This window comes from Mandrillus leucophaeus, unplaced genomic scaffold (assembly GCF_000951045.1).
Source record: "Mandrillus leucophaeus isolate KB7577 unplaced genomic scaffold, Mleu.le_1.0 Scaffold1233, whole genome shotgun sequence".
Classification (NCBI taxonomy): Eukaryota; Metazoa; Chordata; class Mammalia; order Primates; family Cercopithecidae; genus Mandrillus; species Mandrillus leucophaeus.
Genome location: NW_012100688.1, coordinates 213,147 through 219,904, shown reverse-complemented (window position 1 = coordinate 219,904; position 6,758 = coordinate 213,147).

Below are 6,758 nucleotides of genomic sequence, written 5' to 3'. Positions count from 1 at the left end.
ATTTTTTCACTGTTTTGGAGGCTGGAAATACCAAGATCAAGGCACCAACATTTTGTGTCTGGTGAGGGCCTTCTTGTTGTGTCCACACATGATAGATGCAGAAGGGCAAGAGGAGTCTAGCTAGCTCCCTCCAGCCCTTTTAAAGGACACTAATCCCGTCCATGATGGTGGAGTCCTCAATGGCCTAATCACCTCCTAAAGGCCTCACCTCTCAATACTGTTGCATTGGGAATTTAAGTTTTAACATGAATTTTGGAGGGGACACAAGCATCCAAGTTATACTGGGGCCCCAAAGAACCAGCCAGCTTCCAGGCCAGCTTGGCTCAGCCCTGTAGGGACTTTCTCAATACTTGCTCCTACTTTTGCCTCATCCTGCTCCATGCTTTGCTTCCCCTTCTCCTCTGCCCTCCTTGGCTCTGGTCATGGGAAGCCAAATGCAGCCTAGGCAATGAGGGAGGCTAAAGGCTGGACAATATCACAAATGTGCCATTGGTGTTTCTGCTGTTGTTTCTTTACTCAGTTTAGGTGTTTGTTTTTTCGCCATTATTATTTCATCTTCTAAGCCTATTCAGAGGCTATTAGAGGCACCTGGAAAATCAGTGCTGGGAGACAGACTCTGAAAACAGGCATAATTTACCAGGAGAATTTATGCGTGAGATTCAGTCAAAAAGATTTCCATGTTCTACAAATAGATGTCTGTATGGGGAAAAAAATGAACCTTCACTCCACCTTATATCATACACATTTTTTTTAAGAGACTGGGTCTTACTCTGCCCCTCAGCCTATAGTGCAGTGGCACAGTCATAGCTCGTTATAGCCTAGAACTCCTGGGCTCAAGCAATCCTCAGTCTCCCAAGTACCTGAGACTACAGGAGTGCACCATGCCCAGCTAATCTTTTTAAAAACTTTTGTAGAGACAGGGTCTCGCTATGTTGCCCAGGCTGGTCTCAAACTTCTGGCCTCAGGTCATCCTCCTGCCTCGGCCTCCCAAAGTGCTGGGATTACAGACATGAGCCACCATACCTGGCCCTGGCATAAAAACAGATGCATAGACCAGTGGAACAGAATAGAGAACCTGAAAACAAATCCATTCACCTATAGTGAACCCATTTTTGACAAAGGTGCCAAGAACATACATTGGGGAAAATACAGTCTCTTCAATAAAAGGTGCTGGGAAAAGTGGATATCCATAGACAGAAGAATGAAACCAGCCCCTGTCTCTTGCCATATTAAAAAAATCAAATCAAAATGGAGTAAAGACTTAAGTCTAAGACCTCAAACTATGAAACTACTAAAAGAAAACATTAGCCGGGCGTGGTGGCTCACGCCTGTAATCCCAGCACTTTGGGAGGCCGAGGCGGGCGGATCACGTCAGGAGATCGAGACCATCCTGGCTAACACGGTGAAACCCCATCTCTACTAAAAATACAAAAAATTAGCCGGGCGCGCCTGTAGTCCCAGCTACTTGGAGGCTGAGGCAGGAGAATGGCCTGAACCCGGGAGGCGGAGCTTGCAGTGAGCCGAGATCACGCCACTGCACTCCAGCCTGGGCGACAAAGCAAGACTCCGTCTCAAAAAAAAAAAAAAAAAAAGAAAACATTGGGGAAACTCTCCACGACATTGGACTGAGCAAAGATTTCTTGCCCACAAGCACAGGCAACCAAAGCTAAAATGGACAAATGGGATCATATCAAGTTAAAAAGTTTTTTGCAGCAAAGGATAGAATCAACAAAGTTGAGACAACCCACAGAATGGGAGAAAATATCTGCAAATTATCCATTTATCATGGGATTAATAACTAAGATCTCTACAGGAAAAAAAATCCAATAATCTGATTTTAAAAATGGGCAAAAAGTCCGAATAGACATTTCTCAGAAAAAGACACACAAATGGCAAACAGATATATGAAAAGGTGCTAAACATAACTGATAATCAGTGAAATGCAAATCAAAACCACAATGAGATATTATCTCACCCCAGTTAAAATGGCTTATATCCAAAAATCAGGCAATAACTAATGGTGAGGCTGTGGAGAAAATGGAACCCTCTTACACTGTTGGTGGGAATGTAAATTAGTACAAACACTGTGGAGAATAGTTTGGGGGTCCCTCGAAAACCCAAAATAGAACTACCATATGATCCAGCAATCCCACCGCAAGGCATATATCCGAAAGAAAGGAAATCAGTATATCTGCACTCCCATGTTTACTGCAACACTATTCACAATATCCAAGATTTGGAAGCAACCTAAGCGTCCATCAGCAGATGAATGGATAAAGAAAATGTGGTACATATACACAAAGAGTACTATACAGTCATATAAAAGAATGAGATCCTATCATTTGCAACCATATGAATGGAACTGGAGGACATTATGTTAAGTAAGTCAGGCACAGAAAGGCAAACTTTTTCTGTTCTTACTCATTTGTGAGAGCTAAAAATCAAAACAATTAAACTCATGGAGCTAGGGATTAGAATGATGGTTACCAAAGGCTGGAAAGGGTAGTGGGGTGGCAGGGAAGTGAGGATGGTTAATGAGTACAAAAGTATAGTTTAATAGAATGAATAAGGTCTAGAATTCGCTACAATCACCAATAATTTATTACACATTTTAAAATGAAAAAGAATAACTGGATTGTTTCTAATACAAATAAAGGATAAATGCTTGAGGTGATGGATACCACATTTACCCTGATGTGACTATTATGCATGGTATACCTGTGTCAAAATATCTCATGTACCCCATAAATAAATACACCTACTATGTACCCACAAAATTAAAAATTTAAAAAAACTAAGGAATAACATATAGTAAACAAATGAAAAAAACCTTACACAAGAATATACACTGTATGATTCCATATATACAAAGTTCAAGAACAGGAAAATAAATTAACTCCAGTGACAGAAATCAGAACAATGGTTGCCTCTGGGGAGTGGGATTGGGATAGCCACTGGAAAAGGGCACCAGGGAAATTTCTGGGGCAATGGAAATGTTCTATATTTCAATTTAGCTGGTGGTTATATTGGATGATGTGTTAAAAATCCATAGCCTTTTACTGTATATAATATATATCTTTATAAAGTATAATACGCTGGGCATGGTGGCTTACACCTGTAATCCCAGCACTTTCAGAGGCCAAGGCAGGAGGATCCCTTGAGCCCAGGAGTTTGAGACCAGCCTGGGCAACAAAGCAAGACCCTGTCTCTATTTTTAAAAAATAAAAATTAAAATGTATATGCTTAAAAAGAAATTAAGACTCTCAAGTCCTGAAAGACAGATGAATGGAGAGATGCATCTATCATGCATAGTGCTTAATACTTGTAATACATGTTTATATCCAGGGTCCTAGCATCCAAAGCCCTTAATTGGGTCTTATTTTGTCCTGAATTCCTACCATTCTCTCACCTAGGTTCCTCTGCCCCAGCCCTACTGACCACTCATCGTAAGCCAGACACATTCCCATCTCAAAACTTGTGCTTGCAGTTTTCTCCCTGGAATAATCTTTCCCCAGAGGCGGGCTTGCTCCTTAACATCTTCAGTTTGCTGCTTAAATGTCACTCAGTCACAGAATAGCACACATGTCCTGCCTTCTCTCATTCCTCTCTACTTTTCTTCATTCCCCTTACCCCACCCTTTGCCCTGACATTGTACATATTTATTTGCTTATTGTCTGTCTGCCCTGTTAAATTGTCAGCTCCACAAAGACAAGGATTTCGTCTGTTTTGCTCACTGCTGTATCCTCGGTACCTAGACAGTTGTTAAAGATTTGTTCTCAGTGAGCTCTTATAACAAATCTTGGAGAGTCTTAGAGCTTGTAAAGTTTGAAAAGGGAAATGATTACAAACAGAAGGCTTCATATACATTAGATAGTCAATAAATGTTAGTTCTTTTTCTCTCCCAAACTCTTCTTTGGGTATAGAGGCACAGATTTATTAATCTGGAAATTAAAAAAAAATCAATTGGGAAAATTAAGTTCTGAATGTTTTGATGACCTTCCTGAGGTCACACTACAAATGGTCAATCTCAAATTTGAGTTCTGCGCTTTTTGATCCCTAATGGCCCTTAAGACAGGGCAGCCATCAGATCGATGGTCAGACTGTGCAATGGAAGGCAGAGGTGTTAGCACAGGGACTAATTTCCTGACCACTGTTGGACACTAGACAGGTAGACTCCCCCTCCCACAATTTCACACCCTATGGACTTACAGCAGGATACACAGAACTCCATTAACCTTGAGGATTAGGAGGGACGCATGTTGGTGTTGTAGATCCACTAAAGGTTACAGGCATTTGACACCTGGACACATCACTTGTTTTTCTTTTGACATCGAACTTACCTTCCCAATTATGTATAAACTTAGCTGCATTCACATTAGTCTTCATATCAAGACACCATGTGCTCTCCATTGTCTGCAGGACAGGGGAGATTGGGGTTGTGGGATGAGGGAGCAGGAAGGAGCTCAGTTGATTGAAGGCAGCCAACAGGAAAATAAACATGTGCCATAGAGTCTAAAGTGCATGCTCTCCAGGATGGAAAATAGCCAATCACTGTGTGGAATAAATAAAGGTGAGTGGAGGGACCAGCACTCCTTAGTCCTTTAAACACTGCTCTTGGACCCATTTGGTGTCTGATTTAGCTGTTGGCACATCTCAGCTGGCCTCTCACTTCCTCTTCCTATCCTCTTTATCCTGCATCACTGGCCCTGGCCCATCTGACCTATCCCTCACGTTCCACCGATGATGTCAGTACCCTCCGGGCAGATGGAATGCTCCAGGTCTCTGTCCCCAACTCGATCACCTCTGCCTGGGATTCTCCGCCAAGCAGTGCAGTGTCAGCACACCCAGCTGGAGCTTTTCCCCAAGGAAATGCACAGTCACACAAGAACTAAGGGGGTTTCTGCATTCCATGAAACCCATCCACAGAAACAGGGTTAAGAACACCTGCATTAAGTCTTTAAAGCATCCCGTGTTCAGACTCTGTTATATTCCTTAAAACATTACAATAACCCAATGCCTTTCAACCTTGGGGGAGTTTCTCCTCTTAATTACAGAGGAGTTTGTGTTGGATGTAGGCAGATCTAGCGATAAGTGAAGCTTAGGGCTTGTCTGGGAGAACGAAGACGAAAAGAATAGCTTGAGTCTCGTGTCTTGCCAGAAGGAGAAGGAACACAGCGTCCTCACGTTCAAGGCTTATTCTAAACTTAGCCAGCTCCCTTGGTTCCAGAGTTGGCAAAGTGAGCTCCTGCCGTCCTAATGAACATGCCGTTGTGCAGTGACTCACAGAGACAGCAGCCATGTGAGGGATGTGAGTGCTTCTAGCCAGATGGGGACCATGGTGGGCTGAGACCCTTGACATATCAGGAAAGGCCAAGGCAGGACGGCGGTGAGGATGGCCTGGCTGCCAGGCTGGAGATCTAAGGAGGCCCAACAGTGGCAGAACCCAACTTCTGGGAAACACAGGAAGGGACCGGAGGAGGCCACACTGTGAGGGAGAGATCAGTCTTGGAGATTTTGTCTGATAGGACTTCACACCCATCAGAGCATGGAACAAGAGAGACAATAGTGCCACATGGGTACACCAGGCCACCTAAGAAGAATGGCAGTCCAAGATGACAAGTGATTTCTCTCTCCATGACCTTAGACAGGTGGGCGTTAATAAAAGGTGGCTCCTAGAAGGAGAGAGAGGCAATGCTCCTCTGTCCTGCCTGGCCCTATAGTCAGGCTGCCCTGGTCAGGCTGTGCTGGGGCCTATACGCAGCTTGAGGTGCTGCACTCATGCAGGATGTGGATGGACTTGGGGTTCACCATTAGATGGGGACACAGAGAGGAATGGGTGCAGTCAGTGTCTCTAAGGAGCTGGTGGGCTGTCCAGGGTGCCACTCCCTCTGAAGAGGCTGGGACTACCCCAAAGGAATGTCAGCACAGTGGGGTGGGAAGGGGCCTCCTGGGGCCTGGTGGAGGCTGAGTTCCTTATGGAAGTCAAGGTAAGTGTTCATTTGAGCAGCAAGTAGGAGTCACAACTGGGAAGTGGAGCAGCCTGGGGCATCATAGAGTAGCAGGCCTGAGAGGTGATGGGAGGCCGGGCAGATGTACCAGGTCAGGGAGGTGAGGGACAGGCCAGGAGGCTGGAGGCTGGAATGCCACAGGACATTAACTCTGAACAAGGTAGGGATGTGCAATCTTGCTCTGAGTGTGCAGTGGCCTCCTGGCACCAGGAGTCAGAGGGCTGAGTGAAGTGGGCCCTGTGGGGCATCATGGCAGGGGGACTAGTCCCATTTCATGGGGTTCAAGGGGAGAATCAAGGCTATAGGAGGAGCTCACAGAAATCAGAAATCAGTCCAATAGAAGGAAGGGCTTCCTGAGCGCCACATTGTCTAGCAATAAAATGGGAGGTAGTGGCCAGGCATGGTGACTCACACCTGTAATACCAGCACTTTGGGGGGCCGAGGCCAGTGGATCACTTGAGGTCAGGAGTTCAAGACCAACCTGGCCAACATGGTGAAACCCTGCCCCTACTAAAAATACAAAAATGAGCCAGGCGTGACAGCACATGCCGGTAGTCCCAGCTACTCGGGAGGCTGAGGAGGAAGAATCACTTGAACCTAGGAGGCAGAGGTTACAGTGAGCCAAGATTGTGCCACTTCACTCCAACTTGGGCAACAGAGTGAGACTCCAAAGAAGGAAAGAAGGAAGGAAGGAAGGAAGGAAGGAAGGAAGGAAGGAAGGAAGGAAGGAAGGAAGGAAGGAGAGAAAGG